Genomic DNA, 19879 nt, shown 5'->3' on the forward strand with positions numbered 1-19879 from the left:
ACCTATAATTTTCCTCAGTTGGCTAGATAATGTCAGTCATTTTAATTCCATTTCTCTGCATACTCTTTTTTCTTTGAGCCTTCAGCATTTTACCCTCTTCACAAAGTGGAAGATGTCCATAATGCATTCCTTATTACTACGTTGCTGAGTGTCCCTGGGGACCCCTCTGTCTGAAAGTACTCTCCTGGCAGCAGTAGGAGGTCAGGGGTGACTGCTGACCTGAGAAAGGCATTGCCACTCTTCTTGATATGGCCCTTTCTTTTATTTCTCAACTTTTGTGTCAAAACCAATTTGAAAATAGCAAGCCTTGCTTTAAAAGTAAGTCAAAATAAAGTCTTGTTGATGACTGATGAAAAGAAAATATTTCATCTGTCTCTACATTGCAAGATCAAGGAATATAGAATCTACATAAAAAGCTGGATAAGCAACAAACCAACCGAACTGCCAGTATGGTGGATGGCTCAGGACCATGCGCTCTCTGTGAGATAGGGTGATCTGCATTCTGGTCCCCGCTCTACTGAGTGGCAAATAATGAAGATTTCAGATGCGTTCCCTAATTTATATGGTAAAATTTCTGCTGAATATTATTAAGATAATACTCCTCTAATTACTTATCTAGTTTTATTTTAGGTATTATATCATGTAGTATCTACAAATATTCAGGGCATTTTTATTTACTTTTTTATATTTTAAATTTGCATTCCTTTTACTGTGACTCAAGTTAAAAGCCTTATTTTCATGTATTAAAAACTGCTGATATTTCCTTCTCTGGGAACTGTCAGATCAGATCCTATGCTACTGGGTGGATGTTGAAAGTGACCGTTCTGAAGTCTGTGTAGTCAAATAACAGCAGATCAACTGAGGGCAAGTCAGATGCAGCCATTGGGACCATAATACTGAACAACTGTGAGCTTACTTGCTCCTTTGTTATACTGCCCCCAGTCACAGCCCTGAGACTGTACTCTGATGAGCGGCATCCCTCTCCTATACACTTTCTTGGAACTTCTGTTCACCTCTCTTTAAGTTCCTATTACACAGTGTGAGTATGGTTGATTGACCAAACTATAAAGTTCTAGAAAGCAAATTCCATCTCTAAGTAAGAATGGCAAAATTAGTACTGTTTATCAAGGGCTTATGTGCCCAGCACTATACTGACTTCTTTCTAAACATCATCTCCTTTAATCATCATAACAGTCTTATGAGTTAGATATAATTATCTCAATTTAAGTAATTTGTCCATGGTGACCCAGCTACCATGTATTTTGAATTTGAATTAAAAATTTAGTCTGAATTTGAAGGTTGCAATCTCTGTACTGTAAGAACTTGTGTTTCATATTAACTTCCACCTCATGTAGCATAGTGACAAAATGTGTGTACAATGAAAGATTATTAAATAAATTAATTAATGCCAAAGTTATATGTTTAAGACCCTAATTATGCTGCTGCTTCTTTCTTCTTAGCTCTTTGATATTGAATACTACTTTTTCTTTTCTCAGGAATGAGCAAGAAATTCCATTGGAATACATTATATATAGTAAAATGTTTTGTTATGAATATAAGTAATAAAATATTAATTATGTACAGACTATATAGTTGTTAGAATAAATTAAATCTTTACATAAACAGGGAAGAGAATATTTTGCCATTCTGGCTGCAAGGCTTTAAACTTCTCTCAAAACTCCAAAAAGTAGCATGTCTAGGAAGAAATTTTATTTTGGGACAGCTATTTACAACATGTCTTCAAGGCAGAATTTAATTTTGGAAAAAAATATATATAGTGAGGGAGAGAGAGATGGGTATAATGTCTTCAAGGAAATCAGAGTTAAGAAAAATAGCAAAGCAATTCCACTGTAGAACAAGAGTGAACTTTAAAAGATGGGTGTGGTATGAGTCTAAAAGGCATTTGGAAATTGACAACTATTAGATAATGGAAATAAAAGTTGAACATCTAGAAAAAATGAAATATTGTGATCTCTGTCTGTCAAATAAATAAATAGAAAAAATGAAATATATGTATATAGCTAGATGCCTACTTTTAACAAAAAATATTACACACACGGGGTTCTGTTTTATTATGGAGATAGATAAATAAAGCCTCAAGTAGAGAGTATACTAACCACACTTATGAATTATTTTATTATCATTCTTTCATCTTATTATACTTCTAATTTATTACATGACTTCAGTGTCAAGGAAAGAGGTAAAATGATTCAATATGATCATTTTTTCTGAATAACAAATTCTAAGATACTATATTCTAATTCCAGTGTTTCAAGGAATTGCATGCACCTAAGTCCAAAAACATTATTAGTGGAATTTAAGTGATGTTTAGAAATACTATTACTCAAAAAGAAAAAAAAATACCATTACTTTTCCTCTAAGCTTCCTAATATGTAATTTCTTTGTGAGTTTTTCTATATGGCTGATATTAAAATTCTTGTCAGTCACAATAAGGGATTTTTTTTCCATAAGTATGATTAAGAATCTCTAAAAGTATTATAAAAAAGACCAATAAAACCATTTTTAATATTAAATATGATTGTAATAGTCATGTATATCACCAAAGTTTGTGTTTTAATTCTTTAATTCTATGAATGCCTTTGTCTTAGAAAAGGAGTTTTGTTTACTGAAAATGTTTTGTGCTTTTTCCTGATACATTTTATTTTAAAAGTATCAGTTTCTTTAGTTATGCTGTATGTTCTATTACCTGATTAAAAGTTCTGTCATATTTTTCAAGTTTTTCCATCTGAAAAATGTTTATTTAAGTATTAACTAGCATTCACATGTATGATATCACTTCCTTCTTTTGCCCAGCATTATTAACAATTACTATAATATTGCTTCTAAGGAACATAGATATAATTTCCAACAGCTCTTCCACAATAGAATACCACCAACAGGGACTGTCTGTGTCCTTCATTCAGATGACTCACTATCAGCCAGCAGTATTCAATTTCCAAAAATCTCTGACCCCAACTTCACTCAGTTTGGAGTTATCATCATCTTACAGAAAAAAATCCATCCATTTTTAAATGGAAGTACATTTTCTCATTTAGACATCCTCCCAAAAGGCATAAAAAGTAATTTTCTCCTCTTGAAACTTCTGTGCTTAACATTTTATTTTGTCTGATCTTATGAAACATGATACTAGCAGTTTTCACTAGGGTTATGTGGAATAGAAAGTCTTGAGGACAATTAGATCGCTCTTTCATTTAATATACACCGATATGAAACTAACATCATATTCAAAATGATTCTGAAAAAATGACTTTACTGTAGCAAATGCAATTTTATCAATGCATTTCAATACACATTATTGTAATAAAATATGTATCTTTTTTTTAGTTTAGAAGGGACATTGAGGAACACTTGACTTTCATAAAATTATTATAACTATATTTTATAGCATATTGGATACTAATACATTATTGTCCCTGCTATATAGCTGAGAAAACTATATCCAGAGATAGGAAGTAACTGGTTCTAGGTCCAATAGCTTTTTAGAGCAGAATTATGACCAAATGAAAGACATCATATATCGAAATATGGTGTTTCTCTTAGTATTCTATTCTTCCATATATATACACGATGTAACAGTCTATGGATAACAACCAGATGTTGTCCATGTCCTTGAGGAGTTTACAGTCTATAGAGGATAGAAGATAAGTAGCCTGAGTTAGGCTTTAAGCAAAAATAGGATAAGTAATTATTTACTTTGCTTATTTATTGGTTATTGCCTCCCTTGACTACTAGAATAAGAATTCCATGAAGCCAGTGATCTTTATCTGTTTTTGTCAACACTGTATCCCTAGAGCCTAAGACAGTGCCTGATAGTCATTCAACAAATAGTTTTAAATGATTGAATGAAGTCAAGATTAAAAATGAAAAGGGTTAGAAGAGAGTAAAATGCATTGGAGTGGTGAAATACTTTCCCACCAGTTTAGGGAAGACTTCATGATCAGGATGTTGCCTATGTCTAGGACATTTCCTCCTGCCGTGTTTCTGCTTCCATGCTGTTTCAACCCCCCTGGCTTTTCCCAGTTGCTAATGAAAAGTAGCTAAGTAATCCTGTCTAACATATCCTAGCACTTGACACTATTTGTTAATTAACTATTGTTATTTTTTAAACCGTTCATTTTGGTAATTGTTAGCCTCCCACTTTTAAGGCTTAAACTCAATGGCAACAAGCATCTTTCTTTCCAGTGCTTTTTCACAGCATTAGAAAACCCAGTTATGTAAGAGCTAGATATTTGATAACTGAGGAAATAAATATAGTTGCAGAGGGAGACATGGGATTTGGGGAGTAGTCTAAGAGATAGATGCAAAATTCTGGCTAAAGCAGGATATCAAAAATTTCTTAGACTGGTGGAGTTCTTTTAGGAATTTAATATGGGAAATACTGAGAGAATCTAATTTTTAGAAAATTGACACAAATAGGAGGAAACATTTTTTGTTAGTTTGTTTTTTGAGACCTGCTTAAGGGAAAAATGAACTAAACTGCAGCTCCTGAGACAGACTCTATTTCTAGATTTCATGGGACTCTGCATTACCTTCCAGGTCCGATTTCCATGATCCTGTGGTTTCTGTTCATCTCTATAAATGTGACTTTGTGTTCTCTGATGTGATTTGTATTTTGATATCACACTTCTATTACTTTCATTAGTGTAATCTGCAAAATCTGTTGCTTACAACTAATTAAGTACGATATAGTTAATCAGACCAACTCAGTTCCTCTTCAAACAACTCTTTTATTTTCTTATTAGTTGACTATTTCCCCATCTTACCCGTCTTAAATAATTAAAAAGTAGAGTCCATTCTTTATATCATTTTATCTACATGGACCATGCTCAGTCAGGGCAGACGATTGGGACACCACTCTTATCCTCTGTCAGCCTTGTTGGTCTTAGGAGTTTCTAAAAATAAGAAGATCTCAGGGAGCACTGCTATCTATCAATGTGGTGTAGTTTGAAGGACACTGAAAAGATTGCCTAATCAAGCATACTTCCATGATATACCCTGCTGTGATTCCCTAAATGTCTATTTTTTAAGCCATTTTTAGAAACCCCTGTAGATACAAGCACATTTAAGTACAGCTATTGAACTATATTTGTCAGTCTGTGGAATTCTCAATATCAGGAATTACAATAATGAAAAAAATAGAATATTATTGTGGGTGATACACAGGAAGAGAAATTGCCCTAAAAAGACTTTTTGTAATTTTACAAAATACAAGTATTGGCATTTTACCTTTGCTTTATTTCTTTTTTTCCCCCCTAAATTTGCTGCCATTCTTTTACATTCTATTCTGAATACTATTTTACTTCCTGCTTTTTTAGCCCTATCGGCAAAAATGTTCAATCATAGATTTGAACAATTGATTTTTAAGTAGGATGATTACATACATATATCTCCTAATGAATAATGTCTTCTAGCTGTCTTTCAAGTACTCATTAAACTGCCTGTTGTTTTTGTCACAATTTGATTCCTCTTTTTCAGGAGAGGAGAATGGGGGGGAAAAAAAGGCAGACACATTAAAAAAAAAAAAAAAAAAAAAAAAGAAATCCCAGAGGCATCCAGACTGAAAGTTGTATTTTTCAGATTAAGAAATGGAGATCTTGAGATAATATAACTCCATAAGGAGTTACCCTGAGGGCCCCAGCCTACATAGATTCAATTAACCATTTGTGGGAGTGGGAATTCCAAGCAACCAAAGACTTATAACCCTCTGAAAGGGACTACATTGCTATATTCTCTGTGGCATCTCAGTAAATATTTGCTGATTTTAACTACCCCTTTTTCCAAGGGGTACACATTTCATTCTAAGTGTCACTTCATTTAAGAACAGTATTTATGTTGATCTTTGTCTCATAATTCTAATTATTCCAAGACCTTGTTTATGTATCCTTTTAAAAATTTTGTTAGTTTTGTATGTCTTAGTTTCCAGTCCTTTCCAAGTAAATTTACAAATAAAACAAAATCTTGATTATGTATTTGGCCAATATGGATTATAGTGCAGTTCTGTGATTACATTTTTTTAAACATCTGTATTATGTATGTCCTTTGGAGCCAATCCATTTTATCAGTTAATTATGTAATTAGGGCATTTTTTTTCATAACATATTATGCACTTCATAGAATGGAATAGCTTCTTCAAAGCCATTCTGGTCTGTCATATAATTAAGTAATTAAGTTTGATGCTCAATAAAGAAAATACCCTTTGAATAATAAGTGGAAAAGACAGCCTATAAGCAGTATGCAATATGTTTTCTTTCACAGCTTCATTACTGAAAACATAATGTATCATATGATAATACACATTCTTGATTACCATAACAAGAAAATGATGGAACAGTATTTCTAACTGTAATGAAAACCTCAAGAACAATTTATCTATATATAAATATAACTTAAACATAGTAAAATCTAGGGTGCTTTGAGAAAATCTGAGATTCATTTGATTGTTAAGGAAATAAAACTGAAGTTTTTAAAGACAATGTTAAAATATGCTTATAGTTTAAAAAAATCACACAAAGAAACAAAGTTTTTTAAAATTTTGAAAAGTTAAAAAAAAAAACAGAAGAAAGGTAAAATTTTCTTAGAAACATATTATGGTCCTAATGCTTCTGTGTTTTGTTTCTAGGCTCCACTTTATGTTTATTTTGTTAATAATAAATTAATTTAGGTATAATAGTAAAATATATATAAGATTTTATTTTCAATAATTATATCATTTTAAAATAAGTGACTTTAGATGAAAATAATTGGTTTCTAAAGATTATTACTGGAATTTTGCTTGAGCATCAATCAGAATTATTTAATTTTACAAATCACTAAACACTGATTATATTCAGCTCTAAATATTAAGTTAAGAATATTACTGTATCATTTCATATCCTTTCAGTGAGAACCAATGACTCTATTTTTATAAAAACAACTTAGGATAGACAGAGTGCTGGCCACCCAGGGGCAAGTGGCCTGGGACCTGGGGAACTCAATACCTGAGACTTGAGAGCTGAAAACCCATTCTCGGTACAGCAGAGATGTGCCATGCAGCTTGAGAAGATCCTCAATACATGGCAGTGAGTTTGGCAATGGTCGTGGTATAGAAAAGGGACCAAATAAATTGTCTCTGAGCCTTAGCAAAAGCTTCAAATAAATGAAGAATGATAAGAGGGGTCTAATATATTTTTTTGAAAGGACATTGGAATGAGAGGGATAACATTTAAAATTATTATAAAGCATTTTATGCTCAGAGAACTGTGTGTAATTTTATATTGCAGTTATGTTGAAGGGAAGTTGGGATTGAAATCACCTATGACAGGTGATGAGGCTGGAACTTAAGCACAATCCAAATTTTTGAGGACATTTGTATGTTTTACCAAGCAATTTGAACACTCTTCCGTAGTTAATGGGGTGCTCTTAAATGGTTTTAAGCAGGAGATTTAAATGACCAAGAAATACAGCTTAAAAGTTCACAATAGAAAATAAAGAGCTGATTGGAAAACAGGGAAACCCAAGTACAGGACCCAGTTGTCAAAGCGATAACTCAGGAAGGAAGTGAGATCTAAAATGAAGTAGTAGTGGGAATTAGAGTAAAAGGGTACAGATTTCTGAGCTGTTTTATAGTCACAATTGTTAGGACTTGGGCAGATGAGGTAGGAGTTGGGCAGATGAGGTGTATGACAGCCAGTCTCCAAGACAACCCCCAACTGATCTCCTTGTTGGTATTCACACCTTGTATGGTTACCTACCACAGTAAATGAAGTTGGTCTGTGTGATCAATAGAACACAGAACAGTTGATGGTATATCAGTTCCAAAATGAAATTATAAGAGATATTCCCACATGAGCACACAGTCTCTCTGTTGGATCATTTTCTTTGAGGAAAGTCAGCTATACGTTATTAGAAGCTTATGGAGAGATCCAACTGGTAAGGAACTGACACCACAAGCAATCAGTCTCTTGGATAAGCACAGCTTGAACACAAATCATCTAGTCCCATTCAAGCTTTCAGATAAGTGAGTGTCCAGCCAACAATTCAGTTGCTACATCATGAAGGACCTAAGGCAATACCACACAACAGTAAAATATTTCTCACAATGTTTGAAGCTGCCAAGCTTCGAGGCAATTTGTTATGCAGTAACATAACTATTAAAAAGCAAATGTGATCTCTCTCTGTCAAATAAATAAATAAAATCTTTAAAAAAAAAAAAAAAGCAAACAAAAAACAGAGCACAATTATCTGGTTTGTGCTATTAAGAAGATAATGGAACCATGAAGGGGAACAATTTAAAAATCAGAGTGGATGAATAATGGCCAAGGGAAGAAAATAAGTTGTCAGCCAAGAGAAGTTGTCAGTATGTAATTTCTCAATTGACTTAGAGCTCCCCCCCCAAAAAAATCATCTCAACTAGTGATAATGATTTGCCTAATTGATAAGCAAGAAAATGTGTTTGAGAAATAATTGAACTTAAGTTACGTAGTTTCATAGCAGCACAGTAATCCAGTTGTTATTGAATTTATTCGAAGGATAAAAATTTGTAACATCTCCCAACTATCTCTTGAATAATGTCCAAACTCATTGGCTTTAACTTTACTTCCCTAGCATTATTTCCAATTACTAATTTACTTATATATTATATTTTATCAAAACTATGTTGTTATTATCATATTCTCAGACAGAAATTCTCTTTCAGTGTTTTTTCTTACTGGGTTTCCTGCTAACAATCAGTTTTACCAACCAAAATTTTTGCTTTTATTTCAGTAACAGAATTCTACTTTAGAGAGGGCACACCATGCACTTAATGTATTTTCTTGATTATAAAATTACATTTAATCAGATTTAATTTTTCTTAAATGTAGATGATTTTTACTGTTGATATCAAAGTAAGGCAGCAGCTGCCAGTCAAAGGAATGCATTTTGATGCATTTATTATTGCCAGCACACGTGCAATGTATTTAAAGTAGTTCTTGATGACTTTCACCAATTGAGTTTCTTATCCAGGCAACCATAAAATAAGTGCATTCACTAAAATTTGTATCTTTACATGTATTTAAATGTCCTCAGCTTGAGAAAGAAACAAATTATCATATGTATGGATGATTAATTGCTACATTTCATACAATTTAAAAACAAATTTCAAGACTTTATTTTTAAATAATCTCTTTACTCAATATGGGGTTTGAATTTATAACCCTGAGATTAAGAGTCACATAATTTACTGACTGAGCCAGCCAGGCACCCTTAATATAATTTTTAAAATAGCCAAATTTCTCATAATAGATCATGACAGTTTGAAGTAGTGCTAAAACTAACATGACCAGTTTATAAAACTTGAAGGGCTACTATCAATAATCAATGATCTTCACTATGATATGAAAGTGTGTCATGTAGCCTTATGGAGCTTATGGAATCTGTTCATGAATAGAGCTGCTATATTACACAGAACCAAAGAGTACCTTTCATGTTTTATACAACTTGAAAGATGTATGTTTGAGGTAGATAATGAAGGAGCTCTGCTTACAATCCCAGTTTGGATCAACAGGGTTTTATTTTGATGTGATGTGATCTCTCTGATCTGAATAATTCAGAAAAATACCTTAAGAATATGATTATGGGGGCGCCTGGGTGGCTCAGTGGGTTAAAGTCTCTGCCTTCAGTTTGGGTCATGATCCCAGAGTCCTGGTTCGAGCCCAGCATCGGAATCTCTGCTCAGCAGGGAGCCTGCTTACTCCTCTCTCTCTACCTGCCTCTCTGCCTACTTGTGATCTCTGTCTGTCAAATAAATAAATAAAATCTTGAAAAAAAAAAGAATATGATCATGAAGAGTGTATAACTCGATCTAATTTAACTCTATTCTGATATTCAACAAGAAAGTAGTAATTTTATATAAAGATATATGCTCTTAGTAGTACATTTTTATGTGTATTTAATTTGTTTTATTTTTTTATCCATCTCCTCTCCATCTGTTATGATATGAATGGCAGATCTAAAATAGTAAAATCTTAAAGTGAGAATATATGGTACCATGATCCAAGGAGGAATATTCTGTAAATTTAGCATACTAAATATTTTCTTATTTAATTAAGGCTATTACTGAGTCTACAACTTTTTGTTAGAGGAGTAATGAGGGTTAAAGGACTGTTTTTTTGTTTGTTTGTTTGTTTGTTTATGACACTCAAATACAGGAAAATTAAAATGGCTAAATACTTAGAATATGTATAACTGCATAAATTTGGGAAATATGAAGTTATTTCTCTTTCTCATTTAGTTTTAGTGTGTGTGTGTAAGAGAGAGTGAGAGAGAGCTTGTTTTTCTTAAATACATATCAGTGTTCAGCTGGAGAAGGCTCATGGTCTCTTGGCAAAGGTTATTTAGTACGTACCATTTTATTTATAGATTTGACTGGAAATGGACACTGAATCCATCGAGAGCCATGCCCTTTTCATTTTTGTAGATGTAAAAAATAAAGTCTCTATTTTTTCATTAATGATAGATGTCCTTATTTTGATTATAAAGAAGCTTGAAAATTATGGTTAATTTTCTCATATGTTGAAACTTCAACCTTTCTCTTGAGGCTGATGTGCAATTAGAAGTATAGAATTGGGGCGCCTGGGTGGCTCAGTGGGTTGAGCCGCTGCCTTCGGCTCAGGTCATGATCTCAGGGTCCTGGAATCGGGTCCCGCATCGGGCTCTCTGCTCAGCAGGGAGCCTGCTTCCTCCATTCTCTCTCTCTCTGCCTGCCTCTCTGCCTACTTGTGATTTCTCTCTGTCAAATAAATAAATAAAAAATCTTAAAAAAAAAAGAAGAAGTATAGAATTGATGTATCTGATATTTCTTTATATCTTTCCTATGATTTGGAATTTGGGTTGTTTCATCTTTTCACCAGTCCTAGAGTTGGTTGTTCTAGTTCTTGTCATGTTAACTGTACTATGAGTCTTTAGTAGAAAGTTTTTGTTTTTGAAGCAAAATGTTTATTTTATATTTATCTTCAGTTATTTCATATGTATAAATTGTATTTGTATGCTCTTTTCCTATGTGTGTTATTTTGAGCTCCTTTTGTCCCCTCTTATTTTTTTCTATAAAAACCATATCATTATGCATCTTCATCACAGTACCTTATATTTACTTGATTTCATTATAGTATTTCTGTGGATTTTTTATAACATTTTCTTAGAGGCATTATTCAATATTAATTTTAACTGTTTCAAGTTCTTCTGGACAATTAAAGTATTATTTATGGACCCATCACTTGTTGAAGGTTTATTTTTCAACTTAAAATTGAGTACAATTGGATTATGATCTGATAAATTTGTTGTAAGAATATTGCAGTTTTCTGTCTTGAAGATTCTCCCCTGAGCAATAAACAATAATCAATTCCAGTGTGTCATTTATTTATTACAGGGAATATGTAAAGCCTTTTTCATTTAGATGTTCTCAATCCTCATAGTTCCAGTCGCAATATAAAATTATACTTCAGTTGATTATGAGTTGATGTTTGTTCCATTATAGTGTATCAATCTTCATAAATGACTAATGCACAAAAACAAATTTAAATTTGCAATGTCACTATTACACTTTTATTTTCTTTAAAACATCTAATCACCATCCTGTTTCACTTGATAAATGGTCTAAGTCAAAATAAATATCTTAATGATTTCAAATATATAATATATGCTGGAGTCATTACTCATAGTTGAATATATGTTTACTTCTTATAAACTTCTGGGATTCTCAGAATGGCTGAAAGTAGTAAAATTTTTGTTTATGAAATTAGAGAAACACATGTACTTTTTAGCTATATCTAGTTATAAGTTAGCATCTAAAGGAATAAGTATTTATATAACACCAAACAAGAAATGCAAGGCAGGACCACATGAAAGCTAATAATATGGCATCACTTACTAAATGTTTGTCTAACTTATATTTAGATGAAAGATTGAGTGTTACATGAGGGAAGGGCAAAGAAGGGCTATTTATTGGTAGAAGAACTTTTCTATCATGTATCAGTCTTGCTGTGGACTGACTTGTGTCCCTCATCCTTTTACCCCCATGAAAATTTTTATGTTGAAGTCATAACCTCCAATGTGACTGTATTTGGAGATAGGGCTTCTGAAGAAGTAATTAGGCAGCTGAGGCTATAAGGGTGGGATCCTGATCTGATAAGATTAGTATCCCTTTAAAAAGAGAATGAGAAACTGTCCCCCATCCTCCCATCACCTCTCTGGCATATGAGGACACAACTAGAAGACACCCTCCTGCAAACTCTCTGAAGATTCTGTCACCAGAGTCTGATCATGATGGCACCATGAACTCAGACTTCCAGTCTCCAGAACTATGAAAGAATGCATTTCTATTGTTTAAGCACCCAATCTGTTGTATTTGATTATACTAGTTTCAATTGACTCATGCAGGCCTGAATAACTGAGTTCTTGCTAACTGAATACAATGGACTAGATTTGACTTCTTCTAAAAGGCAAGACATACTTGTTGTAATTTTAGAATTTAGTGTAACTGAAAGAGATCTCACATTACATATCTCTAACTGTATACTATATTTTCCCTATATACAGGTTTCTCAATTCGCTATTCTTCCAGTGATAGTTTAGCACTTTTTATTAGATTTGTATCTTGGGCTTCCTAGCAGGATGGCAAACTTGAAATTCAGCTTTGCTTACTGCCATACATATCCATAATTTACTCTCAAATCTGTGGCACTGTAGGCTCCTAATACAGATGTTTCACCTGTCAAATAAAACATGGTAAATTTTGTCATCAGCTCCTGAACCAAAAATACCAAATTTTAATATTGAAACTATGACCCTTTGATCAAAAGTTAAGCAAACCAGAAATAGCAACAATTATCATTTACTGAAAGCGTACTTACTACCTTACTAATCTCTTCATCCCATCCTGAGTTTAGATAAACCTCATACTTTGCCTGAATTGTTTAATTTATAATTTGTTACTCAAAGATGAAGTCAAATTTTCTTAAAGACAAGCAAATGCCTTTTCATAACTTACCAGCTTCATCTCTGATTATTTTTTCTTTCTATAATATGCCACACTTATGAATGTAGACAATTACAAAAGTGAGTACAATTCTTATTAGTGTCTGTCATCAAAGGCACGGCCTATTTCCCCATTCCTTGAATCTATGTTGTTTCTGTGAGTTGCATTAGCCAGTAGAATGCAACAAAAGCAGGAATTGTGAATTCTGAATCTGGGATACAAGAAGTGTTGCATTCTTCTTCCTTGCTCTTAAATGCTGAAACTAGTCTATCAGACTATGAATGATCACATGTAGAGAGACCACATTTGCTCCCAGTTTTCCAGAGGGAGAAATCATAAACTAGTCAGACCAAGTCAGTCCTCAAGTGGCTACAGATGTATGAGTGAACCTAGCCAAGATCAGCTGAGACAAGCTGAAACATGAGAACCATTTAGCTGAAACCCACATAAATTGTTCACCTGTAAAATTATGAGCTAAATGTTTGTTGCATTAAGCTACTACATTTTGAGGTGGCTTATTACACAACAAATGCTAGAATTATTTACTTTCCCTATACTACTCTCCTCAAAGCTCTCCCTTTCATTCTCCTTATTCTTCAGAAATCAACACCAATGACCATCAATTCTAGTATGTTCCCAGTAAAAAAATTAAGGAAGATATCATTTGAGTTACTTATCTAAGCATATACCAATTTCTGTATATAGTAATTAGACATTCTGATTGGCCAGGCCTGCATCATGTTGAACCATGCATGGAGCTAGGGATAGTGGTATACCATGGTTGACAGATTGACCAGAACCTCATGGGAATAAAGTAAGAGTCATCTCCAAAATGAGATATGGATAATCTTTCTAGAAAATGGGCTGTGTAATCTAGGCTGTGAAAAGTAATAGTTTCTACAATCTATATCTTTTTCTTTCTTATGCATGTGTATGTCAGCCTAGGCATATTTCTAGGTATCAACCACCATGGTAACTACCTGCTTATTATTTGTCTTCATAAAAACTGTCAGCTCCTTGCAGGTAGGGGCAGAGTTTTATTCAATTTTGTTTCCTCAGAAATTAATACAAAGCCTGATACATTTTAGGAAATTAGATCTTTACAAAATTGATAAAGAAATTCTCCATGAATGTCAGGTCTGGACACTATATGACCTCTTCTTCATAAAGCCATTATTTTCAGGAATATAAACATAATGGGCTTTTCTAACACACAAAAGAAGACACAAACCTTGACAAAATGCTTAGAGAGAGGAAATTATGCCAAAAGACAAGAGATCTAATTGAAACAGATATAAAGAAGATGACTGAGGAGAATTTAAAGCAATAATAATAAGGATACTAGCTGGGCTTGAGAAAAGCTTGGAAGACATTAGGAAGATCTTACCACAGAGATAAAAGAGCTAAAAAACAATTAGGCAGAAATGAAAAATGTAATAACTGAAATTCAAAACTGATGGGATACAATGACTATAAGGAAGGAAGAAGCAGAGAAATGAATAAGTGATATAGAAGATAAACTTATGGAAAATATTGAAGCTGAAAAAAGAGAGAAAGAAAAATTACAGATCACGAGAGGAGACACAGGAACTCAGTGACTCAATCAATTGTAATAATATTTGTGTCATAGGAATCCTAGAAGAGAAAGGAAAGGGGGCAAGGAGAAGGTTTATTTGAGGAAATAATAACTGAAAACTTCCATAATCTGGAGAAGGAAACAGACATCCAAATCTAAAGGAGGCACAGAGAACTCATATCAAAATCAACAAAGACAGATGAACACCAAGACTTAAATTTGCAAAGTACTTAAATTTGCAAAATATAGTAATAATGAAAAAATCCTAAAAGCAGAAGGACCAAGTCCCTAACATACAAGGGAAGACCCCATAAGACTAGGTGCACACCTCTTCAAAGAAACCTAGCAAGCCAGAAGACAATGGCATGATATATTTAATATGCTGAATGGGAAAAATCTGCACCCAAGAATATTCTATCCAGCAAGGCTATCATTCAGAATAGGACAGATGAAGTATTTTCCAGATGAACAAAAATCGAAGGAGTTCATGACCACTAAACCGCCCTCAAGAAACATTAAAGGGGCAAGATGCCTGGGTGGCTCAGTCAGTTGAACATCTGCCTTCAGCTCAGGTGATGATCCTGGGATCAAGTCCTATAACAAGAGATGAAGAAGTGCACTATATAGTAATAAAGGGAACAATCAGACAAGAAGATCTAAAATTTGTAAATATTTATGCCCCCATATTAGCACCTAAATATAGAAAACAATTAATGACAAACATAAAGAAACTCATTGATAATAATACAATAATAGAGAATTTTAACACCCCACCTACATTAATGGACAGATCATCTAAGCAGAAAATCAAGAAGAAATAATAACTTTTTTTTAGATTTATTTATTTATTTAGATAGAGCACAAGCATAAGCAGGGTGGGGAAGGGGGGACAGACAAAGAGATAGGGAGAAGCAGGCCATCTGCTGAGCAGGGAGCTCAATGTGGGGCTTGATCCCAGGATCCTAGGATCATGACCTAAGCCAAAGGCAGACACTTAGCTGACTGAGCCACCCAGGAGTCCCAGAACAGTGGCTTTGACTGACACACTGGACCAGAGGGACTTTACAGATATATTCAGAACATTTCATTCTAAAGCATCAGAATACATATTCTTTTTGAGTGCACAAATGTTTTCTCCATTCAGATTACATGCTAAATTACAAATCAAGCTTCTATAAATAGAAGTAGACTGAGATCATATCATGCATATTTTCTACCATAACACTATGAAACTTGAAGTCAACCACAATAAAAATTTGGAAAGACCATAAATACATGGAGGTTAGACACATCTTACTGAAAACAAATGGGTCAACCAGAAAATTGAAAAAGAAATTTAAAAAAAATACATGGAAACAAATGAAAATGAAAACACAATGGTCCAAAACCTTTGGGATGCAGAAAAAATTGCATCAAAATAAAACACTCTGAATAGCAAAGGAAATAATCAACAAAACCAAAAGGCAGTCTATAGAAGGGGAGAATATATTTGCAAACGACATATATGATTAAGGATTAGTATCCAAAAGACTGTTAAGGACTTATGAAGTTCAGGGTCTTTCATGGTTGCATACAAATTTTAGGAATGTTTGGTTGAACGCTGTGAAAAACACTTTGGTATTTTATTGGGAATTGCATTAAAATGTAGACTGTTTTCTGTAATACAGACATTTTAACAATATTTGTTCTTCCAGTACATGAAGGGGAGAATATATTTGCAAACGACATATATGATTAAGGATTAGTATCCAAAAATCTGTAAAGGACTTACGAAGTTCAATGCCTGGAAAATAAATAAGCCAATTAAAAATGTGCAGAAAATACGAATAGATGTTTTTCCAAAGAAGACATACAGTTGGCCAATAGACACATGAAAAGTTGGTCAACATCACTTACCATCAAGGCGATACAAACCGAGGGGCACCTGGGTGGCTCAGTGTGTTAAAGTCTCTTCCCTCGGCTCAGGTCATGATCTCTGGGTCCTGGGATCAAGCCCCACATCGAGCTCTTTGCTCAGCAGGGAGCCTGCTTCCTCCTCTCTCTCTCTGCCTGCCTCTCTGCCTTCTTGTGATCTCTGTCAAATAAATAAATAAAATCTTTTTTAAAAAAGGCAATACAAACCTAAAATATCACCTCACAGCTGTCAAAATGGCTAAAATCAACAGTAGAAAAGATAACAAATGTTGGTGAGGATTGGAGAAAGAGCACTCTTACCCTGTTGCTAAGAATGTGAACTGGTGTAGCCACTCTGGAAAACCTCCACAGAGGTTCTTTAGAAAGTTAAAAAATGAAACAACCCTATGGTCCAAAAATCACACAGTAGGTTTTTACCCAAAGAATATAAAAATACTAATTCAAAGGGATACATACACCTTGATGTTTATAGCAGCAGTATCTACAATAGCCAAGTTATGGAAAAAGCCAGTGTCCATTGACTAATGAATGGATAAAAAGGAAGTAGATACATATATAGATCTATCTATCTTTCTAACTAATGGGATGGGATGGAATGGAACATTACTTAGCCATAAAAAGAATGAAATCTTGCAAACATGTGAATGTAGCTAGAGTATTATGCTAAGTGAAAAAGTCAGAGAGAGAAAAATATATGATTTCACTCATGTTGAATTTAAGAAACAAAACAAATGAACATAAAGAAAACAGAGAGAGACAAGCTAAAAAAACAGACTAATTTTAATACATTTTTAAAGATTTATTTATTTATTCTAGAGGGAAAGAGGTGGGGCAGGCAGGGGGGCAGAGGGAGAGTAAGGAAAATGTTAAGCAGACTCCACACTGAACAGAGATCCCAATGTGGGGCTTAATCTCACAACCTTGAGATCGTGACCTGAGCCAAAACCAAGAGTCTGACACTTAACTATCTGAGCCACCCAGAGCCCCAAGAAAACAGACTCTTAACTATAGAGAACAAACTGAGGATTATTGGAGGGGAGATATGTGGGGATGGGCTAAATGGATAATGGGTATTAAGGATTGCATTTACGATGAGCACTAGATGTTGGATATAAGTCATGAATTACCAATTTTCATACCTGAAACTAATATTGCACTCTATGTTAATGGAAAAGAATTAAAAAACAAACAAACAAACAAACAAAAACCTTGAAAAAAGAGAAAAAATAGTAAAAATGCTATCCTTATTTTTTTATTTCTTTAAAATTGTATTTATTGCCTTATAAATCACGCTTAGTAACAGAAAGTCGGTATGTTTTATAGTCTGAATTATTTCTGTTAAAAATAGGCTAACTTGAACAAAATCCTTCATTTTTACTGATTTTCTTCCTTAACTATTGACCATAATCACTGAACAATTCTTGGACAGCTTTGGGACTAATAGGTAGATAAAGTGACTAATTCATGTCTTAAGAAAATGGAATTTGCATTGCCAATTTATTTAGTTCTTGCAAACTTAAAAAGCTCTGTGTTGGGTAGTTTATTGCATTGATGGAGATAACTATTTTTTTAAATAAAACTAAATTTCTGATATTTTTATGCATAGAATAATGAGACACTAAAAGCACCATGGAGGTCACCCAGTCAGAGTTTTAGCCCAGTGCCTTCTTTCCTTAAATTCCCTGAACCACATATGTTAATAATAAAGTTATTTTCTTTTTTTAATAATATCTCATACCATTTTTGAACACAGAAAGAATTGAAAGAATTATATAGTGAACTCTCATACTCCAGTACCTATGTTTTTCAATTAACATTTTGCTATAATTGCTTTGTGACAAACATGTTCTTTCCTTTACCTGTTCACTAATCCATCCTTTTCTTTGATGGATTTTAAAGTAAGTTGCAAATATTAGTACACGAAACCCTTCAGCTTGCCCATCATTAAGCAGACAGAGAATGTGACTTCTTTTTAAGTTCTTTAACGTTGTGTGATTATCACTATGTAATGAACATTATTTCTGTTCCCCAAATGAGTCAACCTTTTCTAGTCCTGGGCCTATGCTGTGCTGGTCTCTCTAACTGGAAAGCTCCTAATTTCCATGCTTCTTTAGAGGTAAAATTCCTACTTGTCCTTCAGAGTGTCAGCTCAAATCTTATTTTCTCAACCTCTGTCTATATCCTGAATCTAAACTAGATGTATCCTGTTATTCTTGCTCAGGGCACCTTGTTATTGTCAATGACGTGCTTATTTGCTAGTTATTTGTTTCATGTAGGATTCTCCCACAAAATTATAAACTTAATAGTTCTTCATTATGTACTTGACATCCAGTGCAGTGTCTAGCGCATTGTTTCTGAAACATATCAGACAAATAAATATATGGAAAAATGTAAACGTTTATTTGAAACTGGAAAGAAATTGCCATTGTTAAGCAGGAAAAGCTAGGTTCTCTTTACTTTCTCAGGAAATGTGTGTGTGTGTGTGTGAATGAGCTCCATTTTTTGGTTTTGTTTTGTTTTTTACCATTTTTATGCTAGGACCATGTTTTGCTTTCCTTTTACCTTCTATCTCCCAAATTCTCCCCACAGATTCTCAAAATATGTCTCTAGATACATCTCTGAATCTATACACAATCACTGAAGAAAAAATTAAAGAGCAAGGAAAATAGTCAGAAACCTGATTAAAAGGGAAAATTCCCTGTGAGCTGTCTCACTTGTCAAGTCTACTCCAAAAGATGTCCCCAACAGAGATAATTTTCTCAAAATGAATTTATCTAGTTTTGGAAAACAAAATACTAAGTCTATGCTGGCAGAATATTTTAATCACCTTCCAAGTATTACTTTTAATAATTATATAAGAGAAAACCAAGGAAGCCTAATCCAAACCTCCTTCCATACAGACATGTATCATGGCCACTGATACTGAAGAAGCAGGCCTGTAACTGATCTTTTCCAAACAGATTTCATTAATTGAAATTCAAGGGGAGGAAGAAAGATAAACACTTGGGGAAGGTGAAATACTACATTCCTTGGTTATTCAAAATACAGATTAGCATTTCACAAGCTTTAGAAATTCTATTGTAAAGGAAACCCTTTCTCAATTCTAACATTTCCCAAACTTTTTTGACCAAATAATTCTTTCTTATGTGTCTTAGTCATAACTTGTAATAGCTAATAACATTAGCTTATGTTAATAGTTCATAATTCCATGAAATCCTTTGGGAAATGCTGTACTTAAGTTTGACCTATTTGTGTGCAAAGTATTGATCTTAGCATAATGATACATTTACATAGTCATGAAGTCTTAAGCTCATTTTTTTTAAAGCGTGCTCCCAGTCTGAAGTCAATGGACTTGTCAGAGATTTAGGTCTTTTGTG

This window comes from Neovison vison, chromosome 2, assembly GCF_020171115.1.
Source record: "Neovison vison isolate M4711 chromosome 2, ASM_NN_V1, whole genome shotgun sequence".
Classification (NCBI taxonomy): Eukaryota; Metazoa; Chordata; class Mammalia; order Carnivora; family Mustelidae; genus Neogale; species Neogale vison.